Source organism: Corvus moneduloides, chromosome 2, assembly GCF_009650955.1.
Source record: "Corvus moneduloides isolate bCorMon1 chromosome 2, bCorMon1.pri, whole genome shotgun sequence".
Lineage (NCBI taxonomy): Eukaryota > Metazoa > Chordata > Aves > Passeriformes > Corvidae > Corvus > Corvus moneduloides.
In genome coordinates, this window is record NC_045477.1 from 98016636 (window position 1) to 98038434 (window position 21799).

General features: G+C 47.3%; 1 long non-coding RNA gene across 1 annotated transcript in view; it reads right to left on the bottom strand.

Annotated features, from left to right (window-relative positions):
* Positions 1 to 348: 348 nt before the first annotated feature.
* Positions 349 to 21799, bottom strand: part of LOC116440150 — a 32038-nt gene continuing 10587 nt past the window's right edge. Inside the window, exon 2 of the long non-coding RNA XR_004238428.1 lies at positions 349 to 3608. This is a non-coding gene — a long non-coding RNA (uncharacterized LOC116440150). The remainder of the gene's footprint in view (positions 3609 to 21799) is intronic.

Genomic DNA, 21799 nt, shown 5'->3' on the forward strand with positions numbered 1-21799 from the left:
GACTTGCTGAATTTCTATTTATGTGCTTAACAACTGGAACGAGCTCCTTATATTACTGCATAAAAAGTCCTCCTTCATCACTTTTTTCCAAATTACACAGAAGCCTTGATCAGTGAAGGTATGGGATTGCTTTCCTTACATTTCATGAAGAGCTATTATTTAAATTATTTTGCTTGTTTCAATGAATTTGTCATACATTGTATTTTACAATAGATTCCTTTTTCGCTTGTTATTTACATAAAATTTTCAATGTTGTGTTGCTAGAAATAAGGCGATGAATGCATACATGTAAAATTGAGATTCACCAAAAAAATCAAAGATGAGCGGAAATATATGAGAAAATGCAAATTTTTATGTTGCTGACAAATTGCATTTATTTGTAAGAAAAATTTTAAATTAAAAGTATTGCCATAAAAAGTAACCTTGAGCATCTCTCTTCAAGCATTTCTAATTCTTTCCAAGTTAATCTGGTTTCACAGGAAAAGAAAGATGTAGCAAAAATAACCTTTTTCAGCCTAGTGGCAAGAGGCATGGTGGTGTAAAAGTTCTTGAACCGCAGCCCACCAGAAGTCATTATACAGTGACATCACTCAGGGTTGGACCAGGGCTTGAGCAAAAGTTTTTTTGAGTTTTAAACAGATGTGAGACCAGAATCAAGCTCGACATACAGATATCAACTGCACTGGAATGTGTTTCTCTATTTTAGCAGGATCAGAGAACAATTCTACCAGTCTGCATCTGTACTTGTAAAACAAGTTGCTTTTCCAAAGAAATCTGAGTAGCTGACAGTTTGCTCCCAAAAATTATTTCCTTTCACATTTTCATCAAAGCTATAATCCAATTTAGAAAAAGAAAATAAATAAATACCTCAAACAGGTTTTTTAGTAGTATTTTTATAGTTCAGAATTCTACTCTGAAAAATGAAGTAGGAAACACAAATGCTATATATTTAAATGGAATTAAAATACCTGAAGGTTTGCTTTTCCATGGTGTAGACATTACACAATAACTGACAGGAATTTAAATTTCATCATTATCATGCATTTGTAGAGTTTCTTCAAAAGTTACATTGATAGTTAATTTGAGATTTCTGACTTAGATCACAATACAGTAATTAGCCAAAGTTAAAATTAAAGTAAAATTTGAAAGAAAATGAATCAAGTAATACAATACATGGTGTAGTACTTTTTCTATGGGCAACTCAACTGATAATCTTACAGTGCATGAATTACCAGGGAAGAAATATGCTTTGATTGTACAATTCTGTTACAAAACTGTCTTTGAATTAAGGTGGCAATGCAATATGTGCTAGCTTCACTGAAAACACTATGTGAGGTTTTTTACATCTGAAGATGTATTTTGCATCAATTTTTATCATGGCAATAAAAATAGCAAAGGTTTTGAGGTCTGCAGGATGTCTCGTAGTGCTCTACTGCTTTGGAGGAGTGTCATTTGTTACATATCACTCACACGTGTCTTACAGTAAAATAATTATTTGAAAGACTAGAACAAATCCTGAATAATAAGAGTTAATGTAAACATTTTAAAGTAATTCTGTTCCTTATCTGAGCATGAGATGAAATGAAACAGAAGGAGGAAAAGAAGAACCTGTATTTCAGCAGAAAGGGGTTCTTATCTCCTCCTGGCATCTCTGCTGTCCAATAATTTTTAATCTCATAACTGGGAGTTTTGGCTATCTTTTCCACATAATTTTAAACAGAAACTGGAAGAATAAGAAAAACAAGACAAAACAAAACCTAAAGCGTGTATGCTCCATTTGCTGAATATATGGTTGTCTTCCCCCAGTGTGTGCATGTGCCAGATGGCACTACACTGGGCTGGATGAAAAATACAGTCAGTGCATGAGCAGGGATAACTGTGGCTGAATGTACCAGGACTAGGGCTGGTAGAGAGAAGGGCAGAAGTTCCAGCTGTGAGAGAAAAGCAAAGTTCAGCTTCTCAAGGGAGGAGCTGATCTTGTTTCCAGTTAGTTCCCCCTGCCCAACATGGGGCTACTGGGGAAGGAGGTTGCCCCTGCTTATCCAAGCACCCTGCCCAAAGGGCAGATTTGGGCCCATTTCCTTCCCAGTAGAACCAAGGTCATTAACCTGATGTGATGGGAACTGGTTTGGTTCCATGAAGGGACAAAAAACCTGCAGGGGGGTGGCTAACCCACCTTTGGGCTCTCATCCCTGGCATGTGAGGCTGACAGGGTGCTGAGAAGGGGTAAGGCCCAGCTGGCAGCATGATCTTAGAATGGGGCTCTTGTAGGAGAGGGACATGCCTGGGTCAAGGGTGTTGACATGACCTTGTGGGCCCCTGTCGCCCACCCATCGTCTGGGCCCTGAGGACATCATCTGTCTCACCATCAGCTGGGAATTGTGGTGGGCACAGAGGAGTCTCCCACTTCTTCATAGCTCCAGGGCAACACCTACATGGGATGTGTGACAAGAAGCTGCTCCTCTTTGGAATTCCTCCTTCACAACATCTTTCTGGCAGTGCTTCAGCAGAGACCCAGATGAAGATGCGCCCACTGACAGTACCAGAGCATTTGGCCCCTGGCCATGTGCATTTGCTGTTGTCCTCTGTGCAGGCACTGGCTTCACAACATTGTTTTTCCTCTGGGTTTCTGCATTCGAGTCAGTAAGTGAGTTACCCAGACCTGAGGCATGTCCAACACCTCCTAGAACATAGATTTTAGGGAATCCATTTGTCTAGGAGGTAAAGGTTTAAGGTGCTAAGTGATCAAATAGCTGGCAGAGAAGAGTGCTTACAGTGCATATCATCTCTATTGAAACATTTGTATGAGGCAGGTAGCAGTCTGAGTTCCTGCATTACTCGTTTCACCATGGGGCTGATGCAGTTGAAAGCAGGGGCTTTTTTTAACATAGTAGTAATCCTTGGAAAACTTTCTTTGGTGAGGGGAAAGATCTTCCAGCCAGAAGATGAAATGGTACCTATGCATTAATTTACTTGCCCCATTTGCTTCAATCTCTCTTTGGTTTTCTTTGTTACTCCCATCTTTTCCTTCTTATCCACCACAGCAATCTGAAAGGGGAAATCTTAACTTCAGGAAGCCAATCAAATCACAGTGAATAATTATTTAGTTTTGAATAATTCCATCCTTTGCTTCCTTTGTAATTTATGTGATGTTAAAGAATGCATTAACCAAGCTAAAGGGAAAGAGCCAGTTTAAGGGGTAAGAAAGAAGCACTGAATTACTCTCGGTCCTGCAAAGAACATATTTAAGAGTTTCTTAGCTCAGCTCTCTTAGACTGGTGAAACTTTCTTCTCTGCTCCCACATGAATGCTAAACAGTCTGCACTGAAGGGTGACCACTCTCGTGTGTGACCGCTGCGTCTGTCACAGTGTCAGAGGCTGGGCAGTATCCATCTCTGTAGGCTCACTGGAGTCAGACTATCATTGGAGAAGAAGCTTCGGATTCACTAATTCCCGTGAGATAAGACACCGGGAAGAGGAAAAGACAACCCCCAGCATTTTTAGATATCGGTGGCACAGACCTTTGCTCCTTGAGCACAGGCTCCTGACATGAGGGTGGAAGAGAGGGGAGTTTCCTCTGCTCACCACATGGTGATCACAAATGTCACCTACAGACAAAAGAAAATGAAAAGGAACAATAAGTGAAACACGGGCAATGATTTAGTCCCTTGAAAATGCACATTAATCATCTGACATCCCTCAGCTTTACTGAACTGGAAGTTCGTTGCTCGTGGCAGAGCTAACTTTGGGACCAGTGCCGGGAGGCGAAGCTGGAGCAGGGCTGGCAGCAATATCCAGGAGCGACAACTGCATGAGTGTATTAAGAAACCGAGTATTCACAAAACTCCTAACGGACCCATAAATACCCAGCTTAGTTGCTGGTTTAATCACTCGCAAAGACATTGCCTCACTCTTTTAAAGCCGCGCGTATCTGAAGTTTTGGAAGCGATTGTGAATAAATACTTCACTGCCTGCTCACAGCGACGTTTCATCGGCGTTGGCTCATTAGAGTGCCTGAAAGAGACCCGACAGAAAATAAGTTAAATGCAACTTAAATCATCATCCGATTCGACGCTAAGAACAACATGAAAGGCGAGGCGTTCACCAAAAGGTTGCAAAAGGCGTCAGCTGCACCGCAGTTAGGAGTGGAGGGACCGGGATTGCGGGATGTGAGCGGGCAATGTGGCTGGGATCCCAGTCCCCAGTGGTGGTGGTACTTTTTCTCCTTTTTTTTCCCCCCTCCACTTTTTTTTTTTTTTTTTTGGTGACTTCGAAAGATGTCACGGCAAAGTGAAATCTTTGTGGAGGGCTGATCATGCATTCAGACTGTAGAGTTTTCAAAATGTGATGTTTTGCAATGATGACATTAGAGTAGCAACCAAGGGTCCGAGACAGCAACGCCTGCTGCAGCTGGGCTTCGCTTTGAAATGCCCAAGACAATGGGGGCCACTGTTCTTCATCGCTTCGCCTTTCCATTCCATTTGCATAGTCTGTTCTGCCTGATTGACCAGCTTGGGCTGTCCAAGGGACCAGCATTGTTCACAGATCACTTCAAGATGGCACAGATGACAAGATTCAGGTGAGAGATGAAGTGGGATGATTCTCAAATGCCATAAGAAAAAGCTACCCTGGGAACTTTTAGCTCAAGTGAAATAATTCAAGAATTTAAGCAGGGTTTTTTTGTTTTTGTTTTTGTTTATTTTTTTAAGAAACCGTTCATATTTGGAAACGCCCTGCCATGACACACAAAAAAGTAATAGGAGGTTTGTGTGTTTCGTTGAGGTGTTTTGTTTTGTTTATGTTTGGTTATGTTGGGGGGAAATTTTTTTTTCTGTTTTGTTTTTTGGTTGGTTTTTGTTGGTTTTTTTTTTCCTTTTCCGTCCTAGACCTCAGCTTCCTCAGGTTAAGACACGAGTCGTGCCATTGGAAACCTTCGTGAATAAAAGTTTGCTTGCGAAAAAAAAAAAAACAAAACACCAAACAAACAAAACAATCAAACAAAACCTCTTTAATCAAATGTAAATAAAGCTCATCACAGAGGCGAGTTTGAAATTCTTTGGTGCCTGCTCCATAACTAAACGCCAGGATTACTCAGTTAACATTCATAAAGCACTTTCAACGTGGAAAACCCTCCTAGAAGGGCGAAGCGCGCAGAGCGCTGTCATCCAGCCCTGAGGTGGCCGGGCAGGACGGCGGTGGCCTCGGCCCGGGCTCCGGGCGGGCAGCGAAGGGAGGCTGAAGGACGCCTCACTCTTCCCGAAGAAGTTGTAAACTCTCTGCTGGCACAGATTCACCACTGAAATGTCATTGTTTTAGCTGCTTTTTTTCTTCCCTCCCCCCCTTCCCTCCCCCCCCACCACCCAGGTACTCCAGTAAACACACACACACGGCAGCGCCCCTAAAATGAGTTTAATTTGACACCGATGTTTTGACTTCAACTCAAAAAGACAAAATCTTTGTCATACAAGTATGTTTTCCCTGGAGGGGTTTCCAGCACAATTTGCTATAATTTCTTTACACCTAACGGAACTGATGGGATCTGAGCATTAGAACATATTCCCACAGTAGTTTCGCTCTCTCGCACTCTCGGTTACCCTCCTGGGGTTCAGATCACTCTCTAGTATAAATATTGCCAATAATTGTGCTAATACGGTGATTCTCGGAAGGCAGCAGAACTCTCTTCTCGTGTATCAGACCTAAAGCCATGCGACTCCTGCTTAATCTCTGGGTGTATTCTCTCCTAGCTGCTCGTCTTTTCCCTGCAGAGACTAATACACTTAATTATATGATTTACAGGAATTGCCAACAAGGTCCCAGGGGCCGCTAAAGACCGACCCCCGCCCGACGAGCGGGGCGTAAGGTGCGTGTCTGTCTGCCACAAGGGCACCTCAAAGGGAAGGCGCCTTCAGCAGCCCTCGGCTGTTCAAAATAATCCAAAATTTCAGGCCCTTCTTCACTGTTTCACACACCCACACCCACACACACCCCTCTCATGTTGTGTTCCAGTCCCAGGTTAGTTTGAGGGGTGTCGTCGTCCCAACTCCCCCTCCTCCCGAGAAGGCGGCTAAAAGCTGCGAGGAAACTTAAGTGGCTCTGGAGTTTGTTTAATTTCCCTCCAGTGTTTACTGATAATTCGAGAGACGCTTATCTCGGGGAATATAACGATTAATACAACCGCAGGTTTCCAGATAAGTGATTGTGATGGAGATTGTTGGCGAGAAAATAGACAATTATCCGCTGTTAGCTTTACATAAAGATCGCATTAACTTGAATTAGTTATCAGACAAAAGAACATCAGAAAGCTGCACCTTTCTGCCAAGGCAACCGCTTGCAGGCGGTGTGCTCCACACAAGCAAACGCACCGCTGCCTCCCCAGCATCTCACAAGCATGAAAGGGGCGGCGGGCTCGGGGGGCAGGGGGGGCCCACGGCACCGAAACGCCGCGCTCCTGCGGAGGCATGGCCGCTGCGAGGAGCGGGGAGGGCGAGCTTCGGGGCCGGGGGATCGCTTTAATATCAGCTGCCCGGCCGGGCCGCTTTCATTTCCATAGGGCGAAATTAACATGGACGTGGGGCAGGCGCTGGGGCGGGGGCAACGCGCCCGGGGAAGAAGCGGCGTGGCTGATCGCCAAGGAAACCTCGCTGAAAGGGAAGGGTAGAGCATGTGGCTATTAAAACCCCGACACAATAATAACATTAAGAAAAAAAATAAAACCATAATGATAACTTGGAGGCAGCTCGCCATTTGCATATGAAACCAGCGGCCAGAAGCGCGGCAGTCCCCTTGCCGCATTATGTGCTCGGCGGTCCGAGGTCGTCCCCCCTCAGCAAGACTGAAAAGCCTTTTGATTATTTCTCCTCTCCCTAGGAAAGGCTGATTCCTCCGTAATTGATAGCGGGGAAGGGCCGTAATTAATTTTTCAGGGAAGTAAAGTGCAGCTTCTTCTCTCGGCTGGAGGGAAGGGCTGAGAGCGAGGAAAGGGGGAGAGGGAGCGGAGGCGAGAGGAGCTCCTTCCGAGAACCCCTAATTAAAAGTAATCACGCTTCACCCTCTCCGGCACCAAGACCCCCCTCGACTCCTCGCCACCCCCTCGCTCGCCGGGGAGGCAGGAAGGGCAGGGACCGTGGGCTGCTTTCAGCGAGTCAGAAAGCATTCACCAGGCGTTTGTGTTGCGGGAGGTTTCTGTGGGAATCGGGTGGCTCGAGTAATTGGGAGGGGAGGAGGGTGCACTCTCGGCTGGCTTCTCTCTGGAATTAAAGGCAGGCTTCCAAATAGGGTGTTTGTTAGAGAACTTCAGCTGGGAGGAAACCTGCCATTTCGGATCAGTGCGTTTTCTGTGCTGGGTTTCCAGACAGACCCTTAGCACCGTGTTTATCTGGGGAAGGGAAGACGAACAGGCTTTTCGTGTGGGATGGGGTAGTGAGGAAAAAAACGGCAAGGTATTTCAGGCGGCAGGCTGAAGACTAACAGATGCTGGGATACAAATCATTTCGGGGGAGCAGGGGCACCTCAGGTTCGTGCCTGAGGCAGCCGCGAGGGGAGCGGAGAGCGGATGCCAGGTGAAACGGCTCTGCTCCCAGCCGGGACGGAAAGCCCGTCCCCAGCCTTGGGACGTGCCGCTGCCGCCGCTGGGTCCCCCCTGAATGGAGAGGATAATGATCCCCGGTTCCCAAGGCAGGCTTGCTGCTGCCTGGTGAGCCTTGGATTTGTGTGGTCCAAGCCTTTCCCAGCTTGTCCCATTCTGTCACCGGGATAAGGGGCTCCCTCGGCTCGTTTGCACCTGCGTCGCTTTTGGCTCCTTCAGGAATGCGCTGAAGCTTGTAATCAGCTTTGTGAAGCCATTGAGTGCACGGCTGAGTGAAACTTCCAAAGCTCGCAGAAAACTGGCCCGCTGAATAGGAGTCAGCATGGGGCTTCTCTCCAAGCCCCTGGCCTGCCAAATTCCAGCAGAGCCCCTCACAATCAGTCCACACAAGCTTTACTGCTCTCCCCACACTGAGAGAAGCGAGAAAAGAAAAGCTAAAATACCAGTCACCGAGGTTAGCGGTTTGTTCCCAGATTAATGGCAAACGCCTCTCTGCCCGATGCTAACCAATTCACTCGGGTGATGTGTGTGTACATATATATATATATATATATGTGTGTGTGTGTGTGTGTGTGTGTGTGTGTACGCGTATAGATATAAGTGCATATGAATATGTATGCAAGCCTATGGCTATAACAAGAAAAAGAAAAAGGAAATAAGGGAGAGTTATTAAAATTTTATGTGACTGCAGAAGTTCTTATGGCAGCAAACAGGTAGCAGGCTGTCTTGCTATCCCACAGGGTCACATTATTCTCATCTCAATCTTTTCTGCAACCGTGTGGTTTTAAGGCTCTGGGTGAGCATGACTCTCATCTGCAGTCTGGTTTTCCATCTGGAAGGGTTTAGTACCAAACAAAACTCCGGGGGAGAGCAAGAGAAAAGTAACAGGCAGGTTAAAAAAAGAAAAAAATCACCAACCCCACCATCACTTAAACCACTTCAGGATAACTCAAGAGGGCCAAGACTCTGGGGTACTTGCAGGACGTGTTTGCCATACCCAAGGTTCGTGGCCACTCCATGGTCCCCAGCTCGGGGGAAGAGGGGATTCTCCACTACAGCCTGGATAATTTCCACACTGGGGAAGAGCGTGCGGGAAAGTTCCCACTTGAGGGAATCCCTTTATTTCGAACACCTTTAGCACTTGCGACATGTATCCATTCATCCTACATTGCCAGCATCTGACTGCACAGGCAGGAGTGACGCTAAACAACTCGGGAATACGTAGCACAACTTCATCATACTTTCTATCTGAGTTCTGTACGGGGTTGAAGATTCACATTTATTAGAGGGAAACAATTACTGAGTTATAAAACCACGTTCCTTTCTAGAGCAAGTCCTTTCACTGTAATAAACACTGTAAAATGTCCTTAAATCTAAAACTGTAAGATGAGTGCACTGTGACATCAAGTCTATGAGCATAGATCAACTGAACGCTCTTCCGGTTTTGGGATTTTTTATTCAATTTATGTCCTTCTTCTTCTACACGTATCTAAAACAATGAAAACAATATTATGACAACATTAATACTTTCTGCAAGCCCTCCTCTTGAGCTAGTATAAGGGGGAAAATGGAGACTAGCAACACTTGCAGAGAGGATGTCTCATGAAGGTTTTAGCCATGCCTCTGAATTACGTCATGCAAATCATGTTTTCTTGATGTCCACATTGAAATAACCGCGGCAGAAGGGACAAAACTAACTCCACAGAGCTGGTAGATGTTTCTTGTGAGTACAGCAAGATTTTGTCTCGCTTTGCTGTCATGCTTTTGGCAATTGCTTTCTCAATTAACGCAATTTTCAGGAATGTCCCAGAAACTGATGATGGCAGTAGGTGTTTTCGCCATTGCTTTCTGACGAGTTTGTAGGGGCTCATTGGAGAGTCGTTTGCACAGCAAACTGCATAGTTTAGCAGCGTCAACACACAGTATTCTGATCCCCAAGTCCCTCTAAGGACAAGGTAACCTCTGATGTAAAGAGTTAGGGAGTAAAAGCTCAGAGGAGCATGTCTTAATGTTGAAATCCTGACCCTTCAAACTGCTGCTGCACAAAACCTTCTACATATGGCCACAAATGGTTTAAAGCCACATCTCTTTCTGTGTGTAAAGTTTCTTTTTGGAAGTTTGATGTGCTATTTTCGACCGTGTTGCTCCTTCCAACCATTCTCAGTGAGAAGTCATGAGGATATGCAGTAATTCAGAAATTAGTGAAATTTTATTCTTGGTGGGGGCGTTGGATTAAGAGGCTGGGAGAGTGTGAAACAAGTCAACGTGTAATTGTATGATAAGGCTCTCACGAGGAATTTATTGGCCAAGTTGCTATTTCTATTCCTTCCTAATCTCGTTTAGCACATTCATTCTCTGCAATCTGTCTCCATAATCTTCTGTGACAGAATGGCAGCCAATAGAAGCATGCATGTTTGGAGAGAAGAGAAAATATGCAGAGGCGTGATAAACTGATGCTAATTATCCATATTTAGGACACCGAGTGCAGAAGATCAAGGTTTACAAATAACAAACCAGAGCCAGTGATGATGGCTTCCTAGTGTGGAATATATTGGAGGGGACAAGATAAGGGTTTCACATGCAGAAGAGATTTATTGGTCAAAGGGTTCACCTTCCACTTTTCCACTTTTATATAGCAGTAAATTATTTGGGCTAAATTCACCAGAACATTACTCTTTTATTTGGCAATGTGCCATGACTTGCTCTTTCTTTGTGTCCTTTCAATGCAAATCCTTGTAGTGTAACATCAGTTGATAAGAAACAAATAATTGAAGTAATAGGTAATTCCCTTTAAATTGTGCATATAGGACAGTAAGGTAATCATCTAATGTAGAATGAGACCGCAGTATAGAGCAGATAACTGAAAGTGAAACAATATCCATCTCGGCTATTAAATTACATTTATACTGGAGAAAAATAACCTGCAGAAGACTTGGAGGCTGAGGAAGAGACAACACTAGTCTGGTCACCCTTAGGCCATTTTCCTACAGACTTCTCAAATTTATTTAATTTTAAAAGACAGCTTACCACCATTTTCCTGGCTTTCTCTTTCTATTTTTTTTTTTTTCTAGAAAGCTAACATTTAAATTAGTGACTCTGCATTTCCTTTTTTAACAAGTGTTGGCTCTGAGAAATAATAAGGGAATTCAGTTTGGCAGTATCTGTGTAATATGGTTGAGGGTCAGTAGAGTGATCTTAGCAGTCTGCAGTAATTGTATTGTAAAGATTCCAAAATGAGAATAATATTTGTTGAGTTTATTTTTATTTACAAGTTCAGAAAGTATTCTGTACAGTGGCAAAATTCTAAATGTTGGTTCTATTAGCATCTTGTTGTCAGGTGGAAGCAAACTGTTCTTTAAGAAATTCGCTCTTAAATTGTGTGTCAACACTCCTCGCTTCTCGAATGGTATTTTTCCTGTGTTGGTGGTACAACAATACTCCGCAAAATACAGAACCCCGCTGTTGGAGCAGAAAACACAAAGTTCCTTCCATTAGGAACACTCTTTAAAATATCTGTTCTTCGATATAAGAAAAGGCATTTCTTCCGTGACCAGTAGTTCAGGAGGAGAAAATTTTCTGACTTTGTTTTACTGCTGAATGACTGTGGATTTATTTCTCTTCCTCTCTGAAGTATTCTTTTAAATGTGTTCATATTTTGCGTTTTGTGCAGGGGCAAAAATCCTGCATTACCAAGCTGAACATTTTCGCAGGTTTCCTGAAAATATTTCTAAAGTCAGTCACGCTTTTTCAAATTCCCGTAAGTAGCTGACTTCCCTCAAAATGACCTGAAGCACGTCTTTAGAGAAGGAAGGTAGGCAAGCAGACAGACTGCAGCTTAGGTCATAGAAGTTGCCATTTGGTCACTAGAGGACAAAAAATAAAGGGCCTAGGGAGAGGAGCAAGACAGCCAGGGGACAAGCCTGGCTCTGGGGCTGCCCGCCGCAGTCGGTACCGGCCCATGAGGCGTCCCCGGGCTCTCTGGACAGGGAATCCCCGGGGACCGATTCAACCCCCGCTAAAATCCACCAGGGCCAGCCCCACCTGTCCCACTCGGGAAGCGCAGAGTGGAGCCCCTCTCAGCCTGAGTGCCGCCGGTTCCCTGACCTAAGTCAGGTGAACCTTTGTCCCGTGTCCCTTCTCCAGGGACAAGAGGCGTTTATCTCCTCAGCCCGGCCACAGCAGCTGCTCCCCGGGGGCGTGGGGCTCCCCACTCGCATTCCCGCTGCCACTACCCGACCTCCTGCTCTCCCCCCGCCAGTCCCCGCACCCCCGCTGCGGGCCGCCTCCCCCCCGGCGGGGCAGAATCCCGCTCCCCACGCGGAATGCGGGTGGGCCTGGAGGGAGCCCTGAACCTGCTCAGCAGAAGCGCCAGGGCAGCAGCCGGGTGCCCCCCGGGTGAAGGTGCCACGGCGGGGCACAAGGGGCCGCTCACACCGCCTTCTGTAAGAAACTACTCGGCGCTGTCGGGGGGTGGGACAAGGGCGTGTGTGTGCACAGGATAGCCGGGTGCTGGGCTTCAGTAAATGACTTTTGGCAACTACTTTGTCTAATCAGGTCGATTTTCGAAGTTACGGCCTCTCAAGCCCGGCCCGGTTTGAATCAGCAGCCCCTTGGGCCGGAGGCAGAGCGGCAGGAAGCTCTGCTACTGCTGCCTCCACCCCTGCTTTCCGTGAGAAAGATCTTTTTCTCCCTGTCCGTAGGGAAAAGGCAGACGTCTTCCACCGAAAACTCTAAGAGTTTTGTTAAAATCAGCATTTCACAGTTCCATTTGTCGTCTCCAGAGAGACACTGGAAACCCGTCTGAGCCTGGTGTTCTCGCTAAGCGAGGTGTGCGCATCGGCGGAGGGAATGCCGAAGTTTCCCTTTCAAGTGTTCTGGGGTTGCGCTTACTATATGATACTCAGTGAGGGAAAGAACTCCATTCCAGATGTTGCCCAACTCTTCCACAGGATAGAAACGGAGCTTCTGTAATACTTTTTCTGCCCTGTCCTCTTTTTTTTTTTTTTTCCAAATTTTTATGTCTTGCACCACACGATCCTCTGTGAATTTCAGCTATGATTTTCTGCCTCCATACATCCACTCAATTTTCGCGCCTGTAGCGAGTCCTTTTCCTGATAGGCAATGGGCATGTGATATTAAAACTAGAAGGTACGACAAGACACCTCGGCTCGACGGTACCAGAATCTGGTGTGCAGCCATGTGTGTATGGAGAGGGACTTGCATTCTGCAGCAAACGTCCAGAAAGTGTGATGGGATGTTCCCAAGGACGTGACGTCACTGCATGTATTTCTAAAGCAGTTGGTATCCACACACTGATTTTTATTACAGTTTTTTTTTAAATAAGCCTCCCTGTTAAAGGAGATCAACAAGAATATCCTGAGGAGCAGAGACCGTGTTTTAAACAACGAACTCTGAGTTTGTCCATTTTCATGGCAATAAGCTTACCTATCAAATGTATTTTCTTGTATTGATCATGTAAGGCTACCCTAAGACAGATGATAAATACAGACGTCTAAATAGCAAACCTTAACCGTGAAAACATAAACACATAGTTTAGACATTATGAAAGATATAAAACGTGTCTGAGACGCACAGACATATTTAGTTTATCTATCTGAAACTACCCACTGAATAATACAGCCACATAGCAAGCTCCCACCAAATTGTACAAAACTGGGCTCGTTTGGTCACACTAGGATGCCTGTTGCAATAATGCCATTTCGTTGCTTTCCTTATCTTAAATATGTGGATATATGGCACATTCATAATGATCAGCTTGTCCCACTTATCTAGTTAGCTTTGGTCTGTGATCTCTAAAACTGAGATGTTGCTATATTCGGGAAAATCAGGCAGAACTTTTCTCTGCAGCTGTTTAGTCAAAACAAAACGATTAGGAGACTGTTCCTACGTTGTGACCCAAACTTAGTCGGCTAAACGGACATTTTGGTTGGAGGTGTAGCAGAAACTTACTCAGCCTTGCTAGAAAGTTAGAAACTGAGAGGAACATGAACGGAGGAAGTGCTTTTGGAGGGAAAAATGCATGTTCTACTCTCATTACTTTGTTCTCCACTGTTCCATAAGACACATAAGTAATGAAGTGACAGGAGAGCACCGAAATTCCCCGTTTGCAAAACGCACTGCATGCCCGTATCCCTCCTCTTCACTCTTACGGCTGTCCAAAACACCGCAAAACACAGGCTGAACTCCACGCTTTCCTTATTCGTACTCTGTCCTGAAACTTGCAGGATTGAGCTCACCTACAGCCATGTATTTTAAAAGACGTTTCCCGCTTAGTTTTCTTTTTTACGGTCCTTCAAGGTAGAAAATGCACATGTTCACAGTGACTCGATTGCACAGCGTCTTGGGGTTTGCACTACTTCCTACATTCTGACATCGGGGAAGAAGGGGACGATGACGAACCATGAAGCTTTCGCTTGTCCCGTGACTGAAAAGCAATTTAGGGGAAGGTAAAACTGATAATGCACTAAGGCACAGATAATAAAATAACCCCAAACAAACAAGTAAACAAACCAACCCTTAACAAAAGCAAAACCTCTTTCTCTCTTCTGCTACCTACAGGTAAAATGAAAGGTAACTGATCACTTGATCAAGTAATTACTCAAGATTTTTCCAAAAGATAAAAATGCTCTGTGTGCAAGGAAGGAAGAAAAGACGATGATTGAGGTGTACATAACTCGGAAGAACCGTAGGTGGTTTCAGGGCTTTCCTCACCGGGTGGGAATTGTGCTTTCGTGTCGATACTTCGTTTTGAACTCCCGTGCTTGGGGTTTTAGGTCTTTCCTGGCCTTGGGCTACTTGTGTTTGTAGCTCCAAACCTGAACAGCCATTCATTCTTCTAATCTGATTAGGATTGAACTATCCATTGGTGTTTTTTTCCTATAGACTTTTTCTGCATTGGAAAGATAAAAAAACCAACAAACCCAAACCTTTCTGTAATCTGGGTTTAACAATTTTTGGGTGGGAAATAAACGTCTCCCTACTCCCCCTGCACCCCTCCCGCAACTTCACCCCGCTCCGTGAATGTATGATGCCTTTGTTCACCACTAGTTCCTAGTTGCTATGGAGTTTTACGCCTTGGTAAACTATATTTCACCTCCTCCCGGTGAAAGCTATTCTTTTCCTAAATGCACACTTTGCAGACTCCTGTCCTTCCCCCCTGTGTCGGTCGCACTTCTTCAGCCCATGCCGGTCTGCCCCGGGCTAAAGTGTCGTTTTCCCACTCGGATCTCAGCTCACCCTCTAGCACTTGCCCAATTGTTTGACCACAGACAGATGCTCTCCTGCTTCTCCTCGGTTTCATTGTCCTTCTTTTTTTTTTTTTTTTTTTTTTTTTTTTTTTTTAAGGTTTCTGAGAGATAGTCCCTCTATCCGAGAGCCGCAGCTAACCGTGGCACACGTCTTCTCCAAATCAATGAGAGGTGTCCGGGCTGAAAGCGTGGACAATGGGATTTTACCGAGCATGAAGCATATTACCCCCAAACCCGTCCTGACAGGCCGTGCTAAAGCATTTGAATGACTTTCTTGAAATGAGACCTTTCTGAAGGCTCCTCCCTTCAGAGAATTACGCCATCCAGGAAAGATAGGCATGAAACTGCACGGGGGCACCCCAAGGCTTTGTAAATTGGGGGTGGGGTGTGTGTTCTCTGTCACAAGGCACCACTGCCTCCACCCCAAAGCCAGGGACCAGTGTCCTTTACCTTGGGGGTTGCCCCTCACTCAACACAACCCCGTTAAGGGATGGGGGTTTTCACTTTGGAACTTCCAGACTTTTTGATGGCACATACAGCCGTGTGGTTCAGCTCAGTCAGCTCCTACTAACTTCTAGCCTATCCTACAAAGGCATCTCTAGGTGTGTCCTGGGTTTAGGCATAAAGACTGGGAAGGACTTCCAGGTTTCCTGCTAGCATCCCTTACCGTTTTGGTCATGCAGCCACAGGAGCGGGCCCCATATATCACACCGCTGTTACATTAAAGATCCTCAAGATCCTCTGAAATTTCGTTTGTTAATCTTTACTTTTGCAAACTTTCCTCCAGCAGTAGAGTGGTTCACTGCATGTAAAAGTCAATGGGCTTCCGCTTCAGCCTCTAACGAAAGCCTCCCGTTACATCTGTACCTGCACACCAGGTTCCCCAGCTCCTCTGCCAGCTGTCCTGCTGCTCGGGGCCGCCCTTGTGCTCCAGCTTTTCCTGACATTATTAAGCAGAGGCACGGCGGGGCTGGAGCCAGCAGGCAGGCAGGCGTGGAAGCAGGCAGGCAAGGCCCTGCCCGCGCCGCACCCACAATCTGTTATCCTTCCTACCACCCGGGCAGCGGGAGTCGGCTCCCACCTCTTCCCCACGCCCCTCGCTGCAGCCACTCCGTTCACACCAGCCGCCCGGCTCGGAGCTCTGCAAGACCGTGTCCTGCCACATTTTCTGTTTTGTCTCCTCTGTCTTTTGGCCTTGCCTCTTCAGAAGTGACTTTTCAGCCAGGCTTGGCTGTCTAACTCCTCTTCGCCTCGGCCGTGTGAAACCACTTGCCCCAGGCTTCACTTTCCCCACGGAAAGCAGCATCCATCCCTAACCTCAGCACGAACCGAGGGAGAGTCACTTAGTCTTGACCGGTACCCTCTGGTGCCAGCCTGGCTGTCCCGAGCGCCAGCCCTCTGCGGAGCTGCATGAGTCCAGTGGCGCTGAGGAGTCGGAAGGGCAGCGGGGTGAGACGGCTCCGCGTTCCGCAGAGTGGGGCCACGCGTGGCAGCAGCTGCCTGGGGCTTCACTCTGCACTTTTACAAGGGATGTGCCCGAAGCGGGCCAGGCTATTTGGCTTCAGATCCCCTTCGGTTCGGACGATGTGCACAGAGGTGCTCGGTGCTGGTCGTGGGGTAGCGCCGAACCACCCAGCATCCTGTCTTTTTGGGGTGCTGAGTTTTCTGGAAGAGGAGGAGCCAAAATGTCGTGGGGTGGAGGGACCTCTTGCTTCACTCTCCACCACCTCACCCCACCCGCCACCAAAAAAAAGCAGATAGCTTGTGTCGTCTCCCCGCCCTGTGCAGTGTCTGTGTGCGTGGGGTGTGCGCGGCACGGCGGAGCGGCGGCACCGGCTCCCTGCAGGGCGCGGAGCGGCAGCCGAGGCGCCCACCCGCCACTGCCGGCCCCGCTCGGCGGCCCGTCGGGGGCCGTCCCTCCCCCACCGCCATCCCCCGCCCCCGGTAGCCGCGCAGCAGATGGCCCGCGGTCCGGGAGGGCGCCCGCCGGCCCGTGAACGCATGACTGGAGCCGGACTTTGGTGTCGCCCAGCCCGGGAGGGTCCCGTGTGGAGTTCAAGAGAGGCCTTTCCCGGTTGACAGCAATGCTCTTGTTTTTCCCAGATATCTCGGCCCGCCCCCGCCTCTCACGCCTGGAACTGTCCCTCCTTCCCTTCTCCCCCTACTCGTCCGTGAGGGGCCCGAAGGCTGCGGTCGGGGGACGGGGCACACCGCAGCACTCCCCCCACCGCCACCCGCTGCAGTCTTCCGACCTCCCTCTGGCACCTCTCCTCTCACTCCCTCCCGACTGTGGCGTCTCCCTTCTCCCCGCAGTAGGGCCGGGCCCTCCCCCACCAGACCCCGCTCTGTCCACGGGGGGGGTCTGGTCTCGCTGGCTGCCCGGCCGGCCGCGGGCTTGCAGCGGGAGCCGTCGGTTTTCTGCCGGGTGATTGTAAACGGGTTTGACTGGCCGTTGATCTCGGGGTCAGGACTCTCCTCGCTAATCCCTCGCTCTCCAAACACCGCCCCCCCGCTCCTCCTCCCCGCGCTCTCTCTCCCTCTCACCCCTCTCCCCTCTTTCCACCCCCGTTTTCCTCTTGCATCATTCATCTGCCGTCCCGCTGACGGCACCGGGGGCACCTCGCTTCCTGGGGCTGCAGCTCTCAGGGACGCACTCGCACCCCACGAACAATATCCCCCAGGCCCACTGCTCCACGGCTCCGGGGGGATTGGCTTAGCAAGGAGGGTCCTTCATGCAAGATCAGCCCCCTGCACACTGACACGGACACACAGACACACAGGCACGCTGACGCTGTCCGCCCCCACGGGACTGCCCCTTGCCGGCGCTCCCCACGTGTTGCTGAGTGTAGGAGGGAAGGGGAGAGCTGGAGATTACTGGGGGGAGCTGACAGAAAGTGTACAGAGAGGGGGAGGGAGGGGCAGAAAAGGGTTCGGGAGAATCGGTGAGTGCCCGGGAAAGGCGGGGATATCGTCGGGAGTGGGAGAGCGTCGGCGCCAGGCCCGGGAGAGCATCCCGTCCAGATAACCCATCAAACCCACAGACACCTGCCAGTTTGCGTCTTTTAGCTCCGTTTTACTCTACAACAACGCTTAGATCAGCCGTTTGGTTTGGTTTTCGGCGGGGGAGCGTGTCTGTGTGCTGTTGTGGTGCTTTTCTTCTTTCATAGGATATTTTTTTCCTTCCGTGGCAGTTTACACATGATGATAAAATGCTGTAACCGCGTCAGACGTTCAGGTGACCCGGCCTGATGTCGCCTGCATGTGGCGCAGCTGGGAGGGAGGGTCCTCCCCACCCCCCACCCCGCCCTGCCAAGGAGCATTTCGCGGAGCTTCTTGTCCCGCTGTGGCCCTATGGGCGCGTTGAGTCTGATTTCTGGAATCGTCCCTTTTTATCTTCATGGACAATTTCGTTGTGCCCTCCTCCCCCGCTCCGTTGCTTGCAGAGGCTCAGAGCCGTCCCACCGATGCTCCCCCCCGGGGCTTGTTGCGGTGTGACTCCGGCTGAAGGCGTGGGGGAGTGGAACTGGAGGGAACGGCTTTTCCCCGGGGCCCAACGCCACTCCTACGAGCTCAGTGAGCCACGCACCGTGGAGGGGAAGGAGGGGGGGGAAATGTTTTTTTAAAAGGGAGAACCGTTGGGAAAAGAGCTGTGAAGTTCAGGCCAAGTTTGTGTTTTGGCTCGAAGTTTGCAGCGGATCAAACCTGTTATCTCTCTGTGCCTCCTGTCCTTCTGGCTCCTCTGCCGCCGTCCCCTTCCCAGGGCACAGGGACTCCCCGGCAGAGCGGTGACCGCGGGGGTGGGGTCTGGCCCACGGGGGACTTTGACCCCAAGCTCCCCACGCTACACGCATCCTAACTGCGCAGAGAAAGCACTGCTGCCCCGCTCCCCTTCGCCTTACTCCCTGGATTTTCCTTCCTTTTACTGAAAACGAGATGACTTTTTGCTTTAATTCTTCCACATACGTGATTTTAATAGCTCTGTCAATCATGCTATAGGAGGAACATTTCATACAATTTTAGATGTAATGTACTTAAACCTTGAATCGCTTAAACCTATTCTTAGTTTTGCATATTCAATTACTCTCTTATATATAACTCGCACAGCAAAAAGCCCGAAGACATAATTGTGTTACTGTACCTAACCCCAACTCATCTGCCTAGGAAAGTTGTTTTGTTTAAATACCCAAACGTGAAGTTTAACTCAAATCAAACTGAACTGCCAAACCAACCAATAAATCACGAACAGCAAAGATTATACCCCGATGGTATATCAAGGGGGTGGGATGGGTGGATGGTTTTGGTATTTTATGGAGATAGGGTGGATTTTTTGGTTTTTGGTTGGTGGATTTTTTGGCTTTTTTTTTTTTTTTTTGATTTGGTTTTGGTTTGTTGGTTTTTTGGTTTTTTTTGGGGGGGGGAGGCGACGTTCGCAGAGCGAATTGTATTACTTTGAAAGGCGGGCTGAGGATGTTCGAAGCTTATTTGAATATAGCCGAGATTGAGTCTCTTTAATCCCCTTGTGATGAAAGTGCAGGTATTCCTATTATTCTAGGCATAATGCCATTGAGCCGCTAAATTGTGAGGGTACGAGGGAAAACTCGTTAAAAGGAGCTCATTTAGAGAAATATAATATTTCTTTTTTTCTTTTCTTGTTTTTTTTTTTTTTTTTTTTTTAAAGCGCTTCCCCATTGTACTTCTGTTGTTTGGACGCAAACGAACAGATGTTTATTTGCTTTTCTCCCTTGACCGCTCCAATCTTCCTCTTCCGTCAGCCGTGTTCAGAGATACACGATCGTCTCGCTGGGATTTTTCTACTCCGCATTGTCACTAAATGTGATTTTCAATAGCTATGACCCTTAAAGAAAAAGGCACGTAACAAGGGTGCACCAGACGTGTATGTGTCTACATGTGCACATGTACACACACACACTTCTCTTCGGTCGTGATGCTATCTCCGGTGTGTACAGATATTTACGAGTACGTATGCACATGAAGGACAACACGTTTCAAGAAACAGTTCAACAGGTATCCAGCTTAATCTGCATACCTAAAGGTACGGCTAACAATATTTTAAATTTCGTCTAGGACTGTATTTGGCTGGAGGCGACCAACGCCACAGAAGGTTTCTCACAGTTTCTTGCTTTCTGTATGCTCTTTTTGGTCGCTGAACACTTCTAAAAGTCGTCTGCTCTCTGTCTGAACCCGCACACTCTTCACACTCCTCACTTTAATAAAGGCTCAAATGGGGGGGGGGGGGGGGGGGGGGGAAGGAAAAAAAAGAAAAAAAAGCGTGGGGGATATTTTGGGTTGAAATCAACAGACAGCTTCCATGAAAATTTCGCGTTCAGTATGAGTGATGTATACAAAATTATCGACAGGAGTCTGAAGAGTTACGTATGTCAGTTGACATGTCAGCATTACAGAAGTGTAATCTGTAACAGCGTCCTAGCCCGCTCCTCATTAGCTAACTAAACTTCCCCACTCCTGGATGGATGCAGTACTTATTCACCAGAGCTAAAAGATGAACAGTCCTACAGCCTGCTGCGATTGACATTAAAGTCCTGGAAGTTAATTCTTTTTCCTTTTGTTTAAGCAGTTATGACTACTTTAAAAATTCATTTGCTACAGTAGTTTACAGCAAACTTTTAATTCTAACATATAGAAAAGTATCTCTCAACAGCTAGAAAAAAAATTAATTAAATTTCAAAGCATTAAACAACATTCTGCAATGAAATGACACGCATCGTTTTGCTCGACAGCTTTCGCACCAGTCGCTGAAAACGGGGGGCGGGGGGGGTGGGGAAGGGGGAGAAACGTGTGACCTCGCTGCTCTCCTCTAGCCCCCCGGAATGCTCCGGAGGGATGGAACTGCTTTTCGAGCATGAGGTTTAGAGGCCGCTTTTCTTTTCGGGACGCGCAAAACGAAGCGCTTTCTCCTTTCATGGTGTTAATTAGAGGGGAAGTGCCGCGCTGGACGGTGTCTTCTCGTTCCCCAGGGAGGTGGGTGTCCCCCGGGCCGCCGGGAACTCCCGGCCGAGTAGGGGCCCGAGGCGAGCAGGGGCAGGCAGCGCCCGATCCCCCCTCCCCCCGCCCCCCCCCCCCCCCCCCCCCCCCCCCCCCCCCCACCGCAGGGGAAAAGTTAAGGCCCCGGCAAGGTCCGGACCGCAAGCCCAGCCATAAAATCCACAAAATGAACGTTCACGGCTAGAAGAGTAACGCAGTAAACTGCCTTCCCTTGGAGTAGGGAACGAATATTAAAATTAAATCTACCTTCATCCCTTCTGATTTACACAGGTTAGGCAACATCGACATTTACTGCAGACTGCACTTCATTCTGTGTTGCCGCTGCTGTTTAAAACTTCCTCCCCAAAATCTAGGTTTCCCTGCTGTGTTTCCAGGCTTACCATGGCAAACACTACTATGTTCTCCAGTTAGCTTTTTTTTTTTTTTTTCCTAACAGGTGACTTTTTCCGCTTTGAAATTTATTTAACTAAAAAAAAAGAAAAAAAAAAAAAAAGAATGCATCCTTAGGGTTTCCGTTTAGCAGAAAGGCTTTTTAGTAAACTATATACACAATCTGATTTCCTTCGTAACCCCTAAATAAAAATTATTCCACAATGCATTTACATGAAATGATACAAAAAGAAAACAAAATCAATCAAAGAGAAAACAAGCAAACAAAAATATCCAGATACAATAAAATTTTACAAACGCCGAAAAAAAATACGGAGCTTCTAAAACAAAACAAAAAAAAGTTTTATAAATAAACAAACAAGTAACCAAAAAAAACCCAACCCCAACCCAACAAACCCGCGGGAATATCTACAAAAAACTTTAAAATGTTCTTTTGGATTTGTCTTAGTACATGAGTAATAAATGAGAACTGTTTCCTCATCAACTTCGAGTTAATTAGTCAATAAAAAGCCTTCGCAAGAAGCGATCCGTG